This window comes from Pangasianodon hypophthalmus, chromosome 2 (assembly GCF_027358585.1).
Source record: "Pangasianodon hypophthalmus isolate fPanHyp1 chromosome 2, fPanHyp1.pri, whole genome shotgun sequence".
NCBI lineage: Eukaryota > Metazoa > Chordata > Actinopteri > Siluriformes > Pangasiidae > Pangasianodon > Pangasianodon hypophthalmus.
In genome coordinates this window covers 31,050,016-31,068,386 of record NC_069711.1, presented here as the reverse complement: position 1 = coordinate 31,068,386, position 18,371 = coordinate 31,050,016, and positions in this window count along the sequence as shown.

The following is an 18,371-nucleotide window of genomic DNA, read 5'->3' as shown; positions in this document are numbered from 1 at the left end:
CACTACACGAGTGCATGAAAAAGCGGTATAGCCTTAAAAAATTATGTAATATGATACAAACATATATTATTTTGCACATTTATTGCACTGATTTATTTATTTTTGTTAACAGTGTAGACTAAAAAACATTGAAGCAGGACATGTAACGTGTAGCCTGTGTATGGCTGTTAAGTGAAGTGCAGTTCGATGCATTGTTTGCAAGACGTCTTGAATTAGTTATTAATTTAATTAAGGAAATGACTGTTTGTCTACTTTCTTTAATTCACTGGTCAACTGGTAAAAATGATTAGCCGCTCAATGTTCGGTGGAGGGTTTGCAGTTCAATCCACATATTGCCTTCCACAAGTTGCTTACAGTTTCACCCAGAGTAGATTCCAAATCGCCAAAGTTAGAGCATGTGACTTTTAAATTGGGTTTTGTTTCCAGAAACTGTGGCACATCTTGGCATTTTCATTTCCCTACGTTGTCACTAGCAAGCAGCAAAGCGACAGGTGACTGTTTATTTTCTACATACATCCACGACACGGAACTGTGATTTCAGTGACAATGCCAAGCCACAAAGCGACAGCATGACGAGCAACATTTTAACCGACACAGAAATGTGACAAATCCAAACGATTGGCTTGAATGATTACTCAGACCAACCCTAAGGTTTGTGTGGTCCGACGTTTCTTCAGTTCCCCACTCATAACTTTAATTCCTACCTGATTGACAAGCAAAACTGGAAGGAACCCGAAACTAATAACAATGGTTTCATGTTATCATATTATCATATACCACATTGCTTTGCTAATCTGCCAATGAAGTTTGTATAATCCTAACACATATCATGTAAATCAAATTATTTGCCCACACACTTAAGAAAGTTCAGGGTGTCATCTTTTGTTGTGAATCTTTTGGTCAGGGTGTCATCTTTTGTTTTCCAAACCGATTCAAGCTGTATTTTGATATGGTGTTCATCACTCAGCTAGCATTAAAACGACGCTAAAGCAAAATGTCGCTTCAGGAGAAGATTCCAGCTATTGACAAATCTTCATACAATAGATATAGTGCCACAGATGGGTGCTTGCATTTCTGGCGGCACATCAAACCACCAGAGAATTAAAATATTTTTGTCCTCTGGTCATAGTCTGTGTGTGTGTTTTGTGTGTGTGTGTGTGTGTGTGTTATTGAGCTCTCTTCCTGTAGGCTGAGTTATTGGCATTAGTGTATAAGAGCCAAAGAGGATATATGAGAGATCAGAGAGAGAGTGCTGTGTTATGGACACACACACACACACACACACACACACAGGTTTAGCAGTGTTCCCCTGAGAGCTATAAACTGAACGATTACAAATCATCCGCTCAGTTTCCTTGCCTTACACCTGCAAACAGCTGCGATGTGACACAAACTGCTGTTGAAATGGCAGTGTGTCTGTGGGGAGAATCTCTCTCTCTCACACACACACACACACACACACACACACACACACACACTAGAAATAGAAAAAAGAGTAGAAAATGGATCATTCTATAGCTGTATACTCACTTTATGGTCACAGTTTATTAGGAATGCAATTGGAAATAGTAATTAAAGACTTGAATTTTGGACTGCAGTCACAATGTTGAGGCACACACACACACACACACACACCTGCATACGCACAGTCAAATACCTACACACTCCCTCAGTGATTTATTATGAAAAGTAAATGTAATGTATTGTAGCTTCAATACAAACTACAATATATCCTTCGAAATAGTTTACAGAAGCTGGCTCTTAAGATGATCTCCTCCACATTCAAATAAACCTGAGTGTGTCTTAACCATTAGAAAATAATCCATGCATCATTGTATATTCTCTAAAATAGGTTTATTGCTCCCAAAAATACAAAAAACATAGCCTATGAACTTTTCTACTCCCCTACTCTCAAGAGAAATACCAAGTAAAACACTCCAGTGTCTTCCTGTAACCATAAAGAGCTAGCTAGCCTGCTAACTGCTAGTAAACTAGCACACATTTGTCATAAAATGTGTGGAATTTAAATGTCTGTGCATCTATTTGCATTGTCTTACTGTAAGCTATTTATTTAGCAGTATAACAACCTACCAAAATATACAATAACTGATTTGTTTATAACTAACCTTTGCTAATTTATCTAGCTAGCTTAGCTAACCAAGCACAGACTCTGTGGCTAAAAGGTTCCAGCTACCACATCACACAATGCTGTGTATTGTATTTAAAAAAAATACTACTCATACAACTGTTTTTTTTTTTTTATTTACAGAGAAAGTTTTGGTTTTAAAAGTATAAATGGTAATTTAGCACAACAAATTTGCTAACAAATGCTAACAAACATTTGCTAAAATGCTAACAAATTTGACAAACAGCAATCTGGATAGTATTTCAGCAACTGTAGGCATTTTAGGGTGTGCAGACTTTTAGAAAATGGATCTTAGCAACACTGAATTTTAACTGTCAGAAACTGTAATACAAATATGATGTTCAGAATTGAATATAGTTTCAAAATTATTAATCTGGGACATAGATATTTGTTTTAGTTAATCCCTATAAAATGTCCATACAGTAATATAAATTAATTTTATGTCCATTTTCCTTTTAGTTCTAAAAAAAAGACTTTCGACAAGTCATTGCTATTCATGACAAATATTTAAATTTATATATTAAAAAAGATTTAAAGTAAAATCTATCATTGTTTTCTATATCATGCAGTTTCATCTTATATATTACAAATTAATTTTCTTAATGTGTACAAATGATGATATTCCCTTTTTATCACATTATTGCAAGTCAAACATCAGCTCCATTCACAGTTACATTTTATGGAAAGAAAAATGCATAATTATATTTCAAAAGTGGCACTAACAATTTAAGCATCACATAATGAGCTTGGTTCTGCCTCAGAAACATAAACCTTGGAGACATTTTTTCCAGGAAAATGTTAACTATCTTTCCTCATCCCCTTTGTGGCCTGAATCCTCTCACACGGCTACATAATATGAAACACCATCATTGTGCTTACTTTGGGACTTTTCCATGTATATGTATACATGTACACATACACACACGTGTTCCTGCTCACTATAATCAGATATTACAGAATGACGTCAAGGAGGGATGATGAAGTACAACGAATTAACAGTGTGTATATCCACTGTAGTTCTGTATAATCTCTGTTTTTTTGCCCTACTTGTGATACTTAGAGGTGTCAGGATGTGTGCTAAAGATTAATTTATAAAGTCATAAACTTATTTTACAAATTGAAACCTAATACACTCTCTTGAAATAAATGGGCTTTGATGTGGTGTATTGTGGAGCAGCAGTTACAGCAGCTGCAGATAAGAACGTTCTCTACTGCCACAGTAACAAAGACAGAGAGAGCGAGAGCGCGAGTGTGATATGTAAAAGACGAGATCAACCATAGAGCCGTGTCGCTGCCCGGGGCGATAAGTGCAGATGTAGCAAAGATGGCAGTGTGCAGCGTCAAGAGGCAGAGATAATGATAGAGCATGTGCATGAGAATACAAGACGAACATCAAGGACAGCTGAGTAAAAGAGAGAAAGAAAGAAAGAAGGAAAAAAAAGGAAGATAGTAGAGCTCACAGACCTCTGTCGCCTCAGTAGGTGACATGGATCCGTGTTTGTGGACTGTGCCAATTTCTATTTCAATTTCTATTACTGTTAAATAAAGTCAAACTGTTAAAAAAAAAAAAAAAAAAAGTCAATGTCAAAATTCAACTGGTAGGAAATTGTTACAGCAGCTTGGATGAATGATATAAAAAAGAAATATAAAAATATATAGATTTTAATGTGTTTCTGGTTGTCCTTAATGGTAGTTATATATAATCTATCTATAACTGAATGGTTTACAGAAATCCTTTCCTGAAATTTCTGCCTGTGTTACTGCTAGACAACTTTGTGACAAAAATAATAGATTACTGTGCTTCGGCATAAATAAACATTTTTCCCCAATACCACATGGGACATAACGAAAAACCAGCTTGCAACATTATCGGACCTAAACAGATCCCTTTATCAGATCTCTTTATCTAAAACTTGGCTAGGAAAGCAGAGGGATTGGCATGGACCACCATAAGGTGTTAGTGAAGCATCCAGGTCATAACACCACTGGAAAGAAATTTAGTGACTGGACAGAAGTCTGGAGACTGGACAGGAGCTAGGATTTTTTTGTTTATTAAGCGGGTGTGATAGGAAAAGGCTACTGTCCTTGACAATCGTACCAGATTCTTTTGTCCCATTACATGCAGCTCACGCAAAAAATGGCTGCTACAAATGGAAATGTACATATAGAGTTTTTATTCTACAAACTGTCAAAACTAAGGGGACTATCATAATTTTTGGACAATATCAGCAGGCATTAAACTTGAGTAGCAAATGCACACACACACACACACACACACACACTGAAGTTGTTTAAATACATGTACAGATTTGAACTTCATCCAGAAGTTACTTGCATTTTTATTGTTGGTGGAGGGGTGTGTGTGTGTGTGTGTGTGTGTGTGTGTTGTTTCTGCATGATCGGCACATTACTTATGTGTTTTATTTTTTTGCCGTCTCTGTTTCGCAGTCCCTGAGCTCCAGGCTGCTTTTTAAAAAAATTTCATTCATTTCTTAACCAGTGCTGGCGCCAATATTTATGCTCCCAAATTCATTAGCATTGGGTGATTAGCGTAATATTTTGGCCACAAATACGAATCCAAACTTATTACGTGTCTAATCCAATCAGGAACTTCAGATGCATCCAACTCTCAGCAGCCATTACATGGATGATTTGACATGTCTGAGAAGCGCGACTCGGCGAGGACTCGACTTCCAAAAACAGGACATGCTTCACACTTTACTCCAGCCTTATAGAGACTGCAGTCTGGTAGAAAACACAGAACCTGCAAGAACATAGAGCAATAATATTCAGTATATTCTCCCATATATACATATACAGTATTTAAATCTTTTCTAAGATAAGACACCAATATACAGTCAGGTCCGGAAGTATTTGGACAATGACAGAGTTTTTGTGATTTTGCCTTTATAAACCACCACCACAATGGATTTGAAATAAAACAATCAAGATGTGATCGAAGTGTAGACTTTCAGCTTTATTTTAAGAGGTTCCACAAAAATATGGCATTTACCATTTAGGAATTACAGCCATTTTCAACAAAGTATCTCCATTTTCAGGGGCTCAAAGGTATTTGGACAAAGTGACATAATTGTAAATATAACCATAATTTTTATACTTGGATGAAAATCCTTTGCAGTCAATGACTGCCTGAAGACTGGAGCCCATATTCTCAAAACTCAAATTCTGAGTTTCCTCCCTGGAGATGCTTTGCCAGGCCTTCACTGCAGCCACCTTCAGTTGCTGCTTATTTGTGGGTCTTTCTCCCTTCACTCTTGTCTTCAGTAAGTGAAAAGCAGCTCTATTGGGTTGAGATCAGGTGACTGACTTGGCCATTGAAGAATATTCCATTTCTTTGCCTTCAAAAAGTCATGAGTTGCTTTCGCAGTATGTTTAGGGTCATTATCCACCTGCACTGTGAAGCGGCGTCCTATCAGTTTTGTAGCATTTGGCTGAATGTGAGCAGAGAGTATAGCCCTATACACCTCAGAATTCATCTTGCTACCTCTCTCAGCAGTCATATCATCAATAAACACCAGTACACATTTTTAGAAAGTAGTTCTGCTTGTTCTAATACATTCTATAGTAACAGTTAACAGGGACTTTTATGGTAGACGTCCACATAAACGGGTAAATAAAATGTGGGTAATTGTTGACATAGTAAGGTTTTCTGTACAGTGATGTTTATTTAACGTTTTTGGCACTTTGTAACAAAAAGAGATAAAAAAGCAAATTTTCCACCACATGAAAGTCTTCAGTAGAGAGGAGTTTACACTTTATGGTATGAGCAATTGTTGATTTTTTTGCCATATGTTTAAATATGAACAGTTATGAAGCATTTAAGTGAGTTTGTTACCCTTATCTAGTGAGTTACTTGCTACAGACAATCTAGCTACAGTTACATTTAGAATTTTGGTCAATATCATAAGAGACAGTGTTGGTGTTTCACAGGATCCTGGGTTCAGTACTAAGCTCCGGCTCTGGTCCGTTTGGTGATTCCCATGTTCTCCCCATGTCCATGTACCTAAATACATGTTAGTGGCTAAACTACCCAAGGTGTGACTGTGTATGTGCATGGTACACTGTGATGGACTGCATCTCATCCACAGTGTATTCCCACATCACACCCAGTCTTCCTGGGATAGGCTCTGGATCCATGGTGACCCTGACCAGAATAAAGCTGATACTGAAGATGAACAAATGAATAAAAGTTGCCTGTTGAAGCATTTTCTTGAGGTCAAGCATTCTAGAAATCCAGAGCTGTCAACTTTTTTTTTGAAAACTTTTCCCCCCACAAGACCAACAGAACGACAGAATCAACAAGAGGGAGTTGCTCGGTGTCCCTCTAGATGATGTCTTGTATGTTTTGTATATTTATGCTTCAGTTTGTGAATATGAGTGGCAGTCCCATTTCAGCATCCGTGTTAATGCACCAGAACTCAAACAACTGATGACTGCTTTGGGATTGGTCCATGCGTGAATTTGACCGCTGTGCTGTTTAATCTCTTCAAACAGTTTACAGCGAGTGTGTTGCGTTAGGACTCCGAGCTCCAGTCTTGCAGTCTTCATGAGTTTTACACACTGATTTCGGGCCCTGGGTGTACGATCCGAGCCTCTCCTCTCCTTGTTCCTCCAAAAAGCCTTTCAATTACGGCACTCTCTCGACATTGTGTAAATATTTTGTGAGACAGTTGGTTACAGCCAGACGGTAGATGCCTGGAGCCAAGACCTTTTAATTTGATCCAACACACTTTATTAAGAGAGGAGATGGAGGGCATGTAAACACACATACACACACACACACACACACACACACATACACACACAAAGGCACATGCAAAGGCCACTACAGGCTCTCACGAGGCCTTCGTGTGGTTCACATTGTGGCCTTGGAGTTTGAGAAAGATTTTTTTTGTTTGCCTCAATTATTTTGGCATGAGGAGAAGATCAGAGCATCTCTCTTTCAAAGAGTCTTCTGTTCCAGATCCCCGTCCTGAAACGAAAGATTTTTTTGCGTAAACATATGCAGAGGAGCCGTCTCCTGTCTCTTTCTTTACTCTCCTGTCTCTCTGTATGTCCTTTGAAAGGCGACAGTTCCCCCTGGCTTGTGTATGGAATGAAGGCTGTATTTGACAAACCAAGGTGGTCCCTGATTTTCTAGCATTCTTTGCCTCTTTCTTTCTCTCATTCTTTGGTTCGTTCTGTTTCTGCGCTGTCAGTTAGGTTTTGAAGTGAAGTGCGTGTGATGGTCAGGATTAATGGTGTGTCAGGGGACTGTTGTCATCTCTGTCAATAAAATGGCCAGAGGGAGCGCTACCTTTGTAGCCGCTCTTCTCCCCTCTCTTCGTCTTCTTTCTTTATTCTCTTGCGCTTTCTCTCCTGCAACCATTTGCATTCCTCCATGCTTCAGCATGGAAAGACATCTGACAAGCTCTCCTTGATTCTGTCTGCATCACACACTCTGCATGTCTCTGTGGACCTACTTGCAATTGCTGCCTTTCATTCATGTCTTCTCTGTGTCAAACAAATGGTTGAAAAGCGCAGGTCATTTATGTGATTGGATTGAATTTAACAAGGGCCTTTGATGTAATTAAGCTCCCTGAGGCTAAGCCTGATCCAGGATCTGTGTGTGTATGAGTAAAAAATAAAAAAAGTGACATCTCAGACACTCTCAGGCTCCATGACACCATCGCGGGCGCACATGGAAAAACAGAGAGCTCAGAGAACATCTATAAAACTGATTATTCAGAGGGAGTGACAGATTATTCACCTGTAGCAGAGAGGCCTCGGCCTGTTTAACAGCTCATCAGCATTTGTGTGTGTGTGGGTGTGTGTGTAACCGTGTCTGGGGGAACGTTTCCATCCAACGTGACATCATGTGGCATTAAAAAAAAAAACACTGACAATAAGACAACATATAAACTGTGTAGTCAACAGCATTCCTAAAAACCACCAGGCTTGAAACGTTTCACATAGTCGCAGCCACATAGGCTGCAGATGGCAAAAAAAATCAGCGAAATGTATTGTGTTAGTCTGAAAATATTTCCGACTAGATGAAGCTAATTTACAGTCATCACCACACTGTGTAAGAGAAAGACTACACTGTTTTTAAAATGTTCTTTTGCTTTAATGGAATGTTGTCACTATGATATTACTTTACATCAAGCTTATAAGGTGTGTATAAGGTGTCCTTTCTCCAGCAGTAATTTTTGTCCTGTAAAGCTAAATAAAAATTTTAACAAAATCCTTGGACTAGCACGTTGACTGACCAAAGATGGGGGCCAATAAATGCTTTCGGAGCCGTGGGTTGCACATCACTTTCCAATCCCACTCAGTTAATATACAATCTGATCAGTGGCGTGCACCAGGTGAAAGAATCTGATCTAAACTTATATTCCATAAGCATCCCCCATCCAAGCAAAGCCAGTCATTGAGCTATGAGAAAAGGTCTGTTGATGGACACAAGCTTTGATGCGGCGCACTCTCAGTTTCAGAATCAACAGTTCCAGCAGAGCCAACAGATCGTCCACCTGAGTTCATTTTAAGAATCGGTACATCCTTAAATAGTGTAATATGATACACAGATTTATTATTTTGCATATTTATAACACGATTTATTTTTATTTTAATAATGGAAATGTATTTAGTAGACTGTGCATGTCTTGTTAGTCTTTGCTTCTGTTTATCAGGATTTAACTAATAAAACAGTCACGAGATGCCATGAATCTTTTTTTTTTTTGCTTTAATCATTGAAGAGACAACTATTGGACTTTTTTTTTGTAATTTTCCTGTTTAACTAGTAAAAATAATAGTGGTTCAACCCCTAATTCAAAGGTAAATCTATTGCACGGAGTCCAAGTCCTTATAAAGGTTTGGTTCCTTCAGCGTTTAGACAAGGGCTGAGAAGGTAAGCTAGCTCAGGGTTTCCATTCAGGCCTTTGATATAAAAAAGCATTAAGGGAAATGAACACGTGCTCTCTCGCTGTCTCTGAGAAAAGTGTTTGAATAAAACAATAAGTGGTATTTATGACCCATTTGTGCAAGCTTGAATGCGGCTTCATTTGCTCCCATATTAAACTGTCTCGATGTTTTAGCGCTTAGCGGAGGTGACAGTCAGCAGGCTGCTGTGGCATTAATAGCGCTACAACAACCTGTTAATAGAACTAAAATATGACACTTTATCTGAAACCTTGCTGTCAGATTAGGCCTGACATCTTCAACCTGCCTACATTAAGATGACACTTGGAACAAATGGTGTTTTTAAGAGGGAGTTTAAACAGACATTGAGATTTTTTTTTGCTCAGTGTAGGGAAGGCTGGGATAGAGCTGCTGGAATGATCTAGTGAGAGTAAATCCGTGAGAGATCTGCCCAATTAACTCCTTCCCACTTGAGTCAACTGATCTTGTACAAATTCATAGGAATACTAACAAGCAAGAGCAGAAGGTCCAGAATTTTTGGCATTTCACACTTGACCTGAATCCTTGAATCTGCACCCAGGATCCTTCTGAACTCTGGACTGATTGATATGTCACTTTTTTTCTGCATGCGCGTGTGTAAAATGGTGTGCATCTTTAGCGCCTACACTCAAGAAATTTCAGAACAGAGCTTTTTAGATGCATGGCAGGAAATATGAATGTATTGCGCAGGAATAACTGCAAACAAGGAGCTGTTCTTTTATAACAATTTTTTTAGCCATGCAGGCCCGGATTTTTCACAATGCTCTCAATGCAAGCATTCGCACCACAAAGATAAGCTAATTACTATGCTCCAATCCTCCAAAAAAGTGTGATTTTGTACATCAACAAGGTGTTCAGTCTGCTCTAACCATAAGAACCATTTCCCCACCATCATTTATGGAAGGAGTTTCCAGTATCAGCCCTTAGAGGAAAACTGAGAAGTTTTCATACACAGGTCTTCACCAGGACAGAGGGCTTTGCCTTTTTCAGTTTCTTGGCAAAATCACAAGCTGGATTTTTTTGTCTTATTCACTTCAAGAAAAAAAAAAAAAACAGCTGTTTATAGCAGTTATAATGCAATTGATAACAGGATTTAACTTGTTTCATGGACACAACATTAAGTGTAACTATAAAGGGATAAAAAGAATGATGTGTTGCTCTTTATTAAAAGACTGTTAGCATTGGCAAATTGCTGTGGTATCAGTGGAATAAAACACTTCTGGATCTGCTGTTATATGAAAATAATCAACTTTGCGAAGGTACCCGTAATCCTGCTTCATTATGGGCCAAATCACACCACCCTGTCGTTGATTATTTTTCTTTAACAGCATGCCTCCAAATGTTTTATTCCTTTCGTACTTGTACAGCAGTGAAATATTAATAAAAATGAAATAAACAAAAACAGAACCAGCATGTACCAAATATACAATACAGTAAATGCAGACTCTATATGTACAGCAGTTCACATGAAGTTTATTTCATTGTGGTGAGTGTATTATGTGTATAATGCGTTTCCTAAAGCCTGTGCTGCTCCTCGCTCTTTGTAACGCCTCGGCCATATATAACAATAGCAAGTGGAGAAAGGAGTTGCTGACTGCTCAGTTTACTTTACAATGCCACTATTTATCCTGGTGTGTTTGGGAATAAAAAACAGGAAAAGTGTTAATACTAACAGTTCACTCGCGCTGCGTAATCTTGGCAAGGACCCACAGTGAGCGCAATAATACGATGAGTAAATATTTGCTGCTGGTTGGATTATAATAGAATACAGGTTTCTATGGGAAAGAGAAAGCTGTGAGGTGATGCGTGTGTGTGTGTGTGCGCACGTGTGTGTGTGTGCACGCACTAACACATGTAGTACATCACCTCTACACTCATTCCTTCCAGCTGTTTTGCATTGTGTTTGAATAAAACAATTAGATTTTATATATACACATTTAAAAGTTAATGCATGTCTGTCTCCTTTTATTCTAACAAGATGGTTCCGCAAGTCTGTGTAACAATATCTTCTCTTTTAGCACAGGATCAGCATGACGTCTCAACTCGTGTGTGCATGTTAAACAATGAAGTGTCTGAAATATGAGAGAATAAATTATACAAACCACCAACAGCCAATTAAGTGTTTGGGTGTTCTATCGTAAGTATGCCATTTTGGGGTGTGGCTTTGGAGAAAACACTGTACTGTACGTTTTGGGTTTTGAATTTCAAAAAGACTAGCTTTAGCTACATTTAAAATCACTGAATATATGTTTAAATAGAGATGGTACATGGAGCCATACTTAGAGCTCAAAATTTATGTAAATATTTGTGTTGGGAAAGTTTCTCATATTCAGAGCTGGGTTACGCAAGTACTTAAGTTGATAATTCAGATTATCACCACCTGCATGTATAAAAAATGCAAACAGTGTGGTTTGTGGTTTCATATGAATAAAATCATAAGATATTAATCCTAATATCGCCCCCTAACTCAAAAAAGTGCTCAAAAAAGCACATATAGATACGATGCTCAGGTGTCCACATACTTTTGGCCATACAGTATACCTTTTTATACAAATTAAGTCAAGATGTTATGAGTTTACAGCAGATGGTTTAATATGAAGGTTAAAATACTTTGCTGTCACTCTGCCCAGGTCACGCCAGCGAATCGAGAAGAGAAAAGAACGCACACTGGTTTGACTTTTAATGTGCTGATGATACACAGTTAATAATGTTTTAAGTATGAGTGTGTGAGCAAATCCTTTATTTTACAATGTTTACTCCACAAATACCTCCCGATACCCTCGCTGCATGTTTCACAGCTGTGGAAATGGACACGGCTCTGTGGCACTTCACTCCTCCAGCTGACCGACGACTGAATTGTTTAAATATTGATAAACATCGCCAAACGCAAGGATTCAGCATTACGGCTGGATTTATATTATACTGAATGAAAAATAGTGTACAGAGTGGAAACTCTGAGATTTCATTCGTTTGTCATATGGCTAACATCACTCACAGGCTGGAATTCTCAGCAGAGGTAATCGACTTTTATTCATCTAGCAGGCACTTTTAATCCAAAACAACTTTCAAGTGAGGAAGATGTGAAAGAGGTTTCATGGGTTCTTCAGTTTGTCCTTCTTAAATGTTGTGTGTAGTGTTTTTTTTTTCTTTTAGATATGGTTCCAAATAGAACCCATTTAGAAAGTTAGGTATCCTCTAACTGTCCAATGGAGAAGAAACTATACAATCCAAACATAAATGTTACGCTCGAGTCTGGGAAAACCTTTCACATGGTGAAATTTCTGCCATTTTCTACTACACATTGTTTGGAAAACTACAGATTTTCCTGAACTGAAATATGTTTCTCTTTTGCATGTACCTCAACCAGTTCTAACATTTGAGAGGCTGGTTAAAGTGATACAGGAGGAGATGACACTTAGCTAGCGAGGTTTTGGACATCTTTAGGCAGATTGACTGCTTTTGCCACTGCATTTGTTAAACTGGCTCCTTAAACAGTATGGTCTTTGCAGGAACACAGCCTAGGCAATGTTGAAATAATATAAGTAAAAACATTTCTATGTAGGTGTAGGGAGAAAATCCCAATTTTGGTCAAAATCAGAATCCAGCCACAGTGATAGCTGACAGGTTTTGGTAGACCATCACACATACATAGCCATATCATAAATAAATATTGGTGTGAGCTTGTTATTTTAACCATAACATACTATTTCAATCTAAATTGTTTTCAAGAAACCCAGTGAAAGAACCCTAAAGGTCAGTATCTGCTCCACTCATGGTTTATGTAGATGAGGTTTTGATTGGATGCAGGTGAATGTGATCAGAAGTGGCGCTGTTGATTGCGAGTCTTGTATTTGTCCATGTGGCAAGACTGTTGTCTGGGAATTGTGGGAAATGTAGTTTGTTAGCTCTGCTCTTTCAGGCCTACAAGTGAGGCACTTGTGGCTTCAGTACAACATGTAGCTCTCTGATTGTACTGGGAATTTGATCTCATGACTTTGAGGTGTAAGATTAAATTAAATTATTGAGCAATCACTATGTTTAAAAGAATTGCAGACTGACCAGATTGGGTTGATTGATGCTTATTTATAGTGCTCTTTTCCATATCTCAAAGATGCAAACATTACAATGTTACACAAATACGCCTAATGACACAGAGAGACAAATTTGTAACAATTTGAGGAAATCAATTCCTATTCAAAGAAACAACGGTTAAGGCTTGAGTTAAGGTTAGCAATGATAGTTCTTCTTGGGAGTCCATTCAAATAGAATTGAACAAAATCCAACCACTCATTTGAATTCTTATAAACACAAGTTTCATAGTACTAAGAAATTAACTGATTAATTTAGAGTATATGTGTGGAGTTCTGGGAAAACCCATCAGATGTCACTGTGGCTGAATTCTGGTAAACAGCTACAAAAGCTGAAAAATCCTCTACTCTATGAAACAAATATATTCCATTAAAATAATGTGGAACTATTTAATCTTGTCTATACTGTCTTCCTGCAAAGACCATGTTGTGTAAGGAGACAAACACAGTGGTAAAAAAAGCCAGTCACTCTAAAAATGTCTAAAACCTTGCTGGCTATTGCTAGCTACAATTGGATCAAGTTCGTGAATAGCTACGTGCCGTAGTGAAATGGACATAAGCCTAATCGATTCAGTTTGTAATCAGATCCCGGCTGTGAGAATGTCTCTGATGCTCCTGCTCCGTAGTTGGATTGAAATCTTCCATTTTCATTTTAAAATGCTAGAACTTGTTTTCAGTACTATATGTAGGAGAAATAGTTTCAGCATGTGAAGGGTTTTCCCAGGCCACCACCCATGCAGTATAGTGTATAAAGTTAGACTCATGGTAACAAAGTACAAACATGAGCTTGAGGTTGTTTCTACAAAATCATCATAATCTCCATCCTGGATGTAAAATAAAAGATACAAGCTTTGTGCAACATGTTAATGTGAACAGGAAAACGATGCCTGATCATGCTCCGTGTCCAATGAACATGACATATGGGTTTGTGTGTGTGTGCGTGTGTGTGTGTGTGTGTGTGTGTGTGGGTGGGTGTGTGTGTGTGGGGCTCACTCAGTCTGATAGCGCCATGGCTGTAGAGAATCTTCTCCTGGCCCATCCGTCTGCTCGACGCGTCCAGATGTGCTCCTTAATGAAGGCAGCGTGCGCTCGGATAAATCCTGATCTCCAGCTTGCCTTTAACCTGAGGTTTCTCCTGGATAAACACTCCATTACGGCCCATTAACTTACATATGCTCCTCTTCTTCAAAGAGACGCGCCGCGATAGGGCTGAGCAGTAGCGTACAACCCTGACACGTGTATGTTTGTGTGTGTCAGTGTGGTGCAGATGGAAAACTAGGCCACAGTGGTTCTACGCTTGAGAAGGGGAACCTTGCAATGTGTAAATCAATCCAATTTGTGCTGTTACATCTGGCAGAATGACAAACGAGCAGAGGCATGTTTTTTTTGTTCACTGGAGCTGCATTGTTGTAATGGAGTAAGGACAATGCACACGATGTTGTATATTATGCTAGTGGTCTATGTTTCTTTGATACGTAAGAAGTAAAACACTTTGGGATGTGCTGTTACAGGAAAATAATCAGTGATAATTACTGTTACCACCTGGAAGTTGATTGTTTTCCAATAACAGCACATCATGAAGTATTTCATTTTTCTTATACCACAGATGTTTGTCAGGTGAATATGATCAGAAATGAAGCTGTTGATTATGAGTTTGTCCATGTGACTAGGCCATTGCCTGAGAACTGTGGGAAATGTAGTTTGTTCGCTCCGGTGTTTCACATACAAGTCAGGCAGAACGCAATCCAAGCCTGTATACCAGACAACCCAAAGAGTAAACTCCTCTGTCCTGAAGACTTTCCCATGTCAGAAAACTTACTGACTGTTACAAAGCGCTGGCACTGGAGATTTCTTCCATAAATATTAAATATTTAAAGATAAATAAATGGAGATACTAGCATTGGGCCACAGAACTGACTGTATGCTACTTCTCTCTACATACTTATAAAAGATTTATTCTTAACGCATTTGGAGCCTGTGCAAGATGTTATGCCTTGCTCTGATCAGAAATATGACTGTGATGTGATTGGATGGGATTTGTGTCCATCAGAATCTCTGGCTTGTCAAACTGCGTGAATATTTAGCCTTGGTGAGGAAAAAATCCTGCTGTCAGCTATTCTTATATGTAGTATACTAACTCTCATTGTTATGAAGACTTGCGCTGAGAAAGCCTAAGCTTCTTGACTTATGAATTTTAAAAATGTTTAAGGCACTGAGCAGCTTCTACTGCTAGTGACCTTAATCTTTAATAGGTCTGTAAGACAGGTAGGGTGATAAACGCAGACAGAGAAAGATCATAGAGGAGAAGAATAGCAGCTAATGCCCATCTCTCTGGGTTGGCGTTCTTATCATTGCGGGCAAACACAGCGCCGAGTGGGACGCCAAGCTCTCGCTAAAGGCATAGATTACTTTACACATTGGGCGCCAATTGGATTAAAAACGGCAGCATGCTGCACCCACTGTGTTTGGTCAACAGGAAGATGGACTTATTCAAAGTGCCAATGTTATTTATCAGTCCCTTCCTGAGAATTAGCTTAGTGCTATCACAGGGCTGAGCTCTTATATTGTCTCCAGTACTGATAACCCCATCCCTGCACTGGTTTGCTTCCAAAACACACCACCTTTGCTTTTCTGAGTGTTTGCTGGAAAGATTGACCATGACCAAAGGGATAAGCTTTGCTTGCTTGGGACGGAAAAAAACACTGATTTGTGTCGAACAATGGCAAAATGGAGACAAATTGTTTAGTGATTTTGCCCTAAAATGGTTCTAGAGCCTTTGAGACGAGGGAGCAGTTTTAGACCAGATGTTCTGATGGAAGGTTTTTGTCAATACAGTACAATTCAATTTAATTTTATTTGTGTAGTGCTTTTAACAGTTTATATTGTTACAAAAACGCTTTACAGAAACACGGATATAGATCTGGGTCCCTAATGAGCAAGCAGATGAGACGGTGGCAAGGAAAAACTTCCTGAGATGACATGAGGAAGCAACCTTGAGAGGAACCTGACTCAAAAGGGAGACATCCCTCTGGACTCTTGGTCAGGGTCTGTCCTGGGCACAAGGTGGAAATACACCCTCCATAGGATGCCAATCCATTGCACTGCACTATGAACACATCCACCTAACAGCATTATTTTGGGGAGAATGGAAGAAACCATAGAGCCCAGAAGAAACCCACACAGACACAGGAAGAACATATGAAACACCTCATAGACAGTAACCCTGGTTCAGGATTGAACCAGGAATCCTGGAGCTGTAAGGTGGCAGTACTACCCATTGCACCACCACACTGCCTAGTAGTGTTGGTTTTGAAATGATGGCAAAAATATTTTTTTGATCTATTCTAACTTAATACCTCAAAGCCTTTAAACTAGCAAAATGAACACTAATGTCTTCCTTTTTGAAAGTAGCCAGTTAATAGTCATTTTATCTTGGATCAATGATCTGATTAGCAACTGCAATCTATGTAGTTAGCTAGATAATTAGCTAGGCTTCAAGTAACCATCATAACAGCACAAACTGCCTAGTTTACCATATGTGCTGTTTGATTTAGTTAGTTATCTAACTAGCTACATAGATTAAACGTGCTAGATAGATCAAAGATAGAATCACTATATAACTAGCAAGATAACTAGCTATGGTGCAAGTATCCATCATCACAGCACACAAATGCCTGTCAAATGTACCTATATTTTTACTATAATCTACTATATCTGCTGTTTGATTTAGCTAGTTATCTGGCTACACTTGCTAATCACATCCCGAGGTCAAGATAAAAATGTTATGAAGCTAGCTAGATAATGGTCTAGGCTGCAAGTAACCATCACAACATCACAAATTGTCAATCACACTTATCTAATATTTTCATTAGAGTCCACTATATTTACACTGTGATTCAGCTAGGAAACTTTCATCTTTCTGCGCAAACTACAGTATGCTAGCTAGCTACCTGTGCGACAAATTACTTCAGCTTAATTTACATCAATTTAAAGCAAAAAAAGCAACTGTGAATATTTCGGCAATGTAAATGATGAGGCATGACAAACGAATTACATGAGTTTGAAAATTGGCAAGATAAGAGTAACTGTAGCTATAAACATAGCATTAAAAAGTGAAGGACTTGGATTAGTGTAGCTAGTGTTTAGCTATCTAGTTGTCTTTCAGTGGAACAGATTCTTCTCTTTATTTCCTGTTGAGCCTTTTCTTAAAAATCCTTACAAATTCTCATTACTGCATCATGGTGATTGTAGTTCTTTAACTGTAGGTCTATCGTTAGAGGATCTTCATCATATAATCAGACATGGAGAAGACATTAGAGCGTACACTCTCTCTGAGGATGTTGTACAAGATTCAAGATTCAAGAGGTTTATTGTCATATGCACAGTGAAAACACAACGGTTTAGACCATACAATGAAATTCTTACTTTTCATGTCTCCCTAAAAAAAGACGAAGAAGAAAAAAAGAAAAATATACATAAAATATAATGTATATAATATATAAAAATATACAGTCCCTGAATTGGTAAGTAAGTAAGGTGCTGTGTGCCTGTTGGTGTTGGTGAGTCTTTTGGTCCTTGATTTCACTTGATTTCTCCCAGACGGCAGAAGTGTGAAAAGACTGTGTTGTGGATGTTTATTGTCCCTGATGATGTTGTGGGCCCTCCTGATGACCCTGGTGGTGTAAATGTCCTGGAGTGATGGGAAGGCTACTCCACAGATGAACTGTGCAGTTTTTATTACACGCTGGAGAGCTTTCCTGTCCTGAACAGTGCAGCTTCCATGCCACACTGTGATTGAGCTGGTGATCACACTTTCAACTGTAGATCTGTAGAAGTTGCTGAGGATTTCGGTTGACATGCCAAATTTCCTCAGCGTTCTTAAGAAGTACAGTCACTGCTGGGATCTCCTCAGGAGCTGCTGAGTGTTGAGAGACCAGGTGAGGCCCTTGCTGATGTAAATTTCAAGGAATTTAAAGGTTTTCACCCTCTCCACCTCTATCTCACCGATGTAGACTGGGGTGTGCTGCTCCTTCCTCCTCTTCCTAGGATCAGTAATCATGTCCTTGGTCTTGTCTATATTTAAGTAGAGATTATTTTCCTGACACCAGGCTATCAGTCCTGCTAACTCCCTTCTGTATGATGTTTCCTCTCCACCAGTGATCAGTCTGATGACTGTGGTG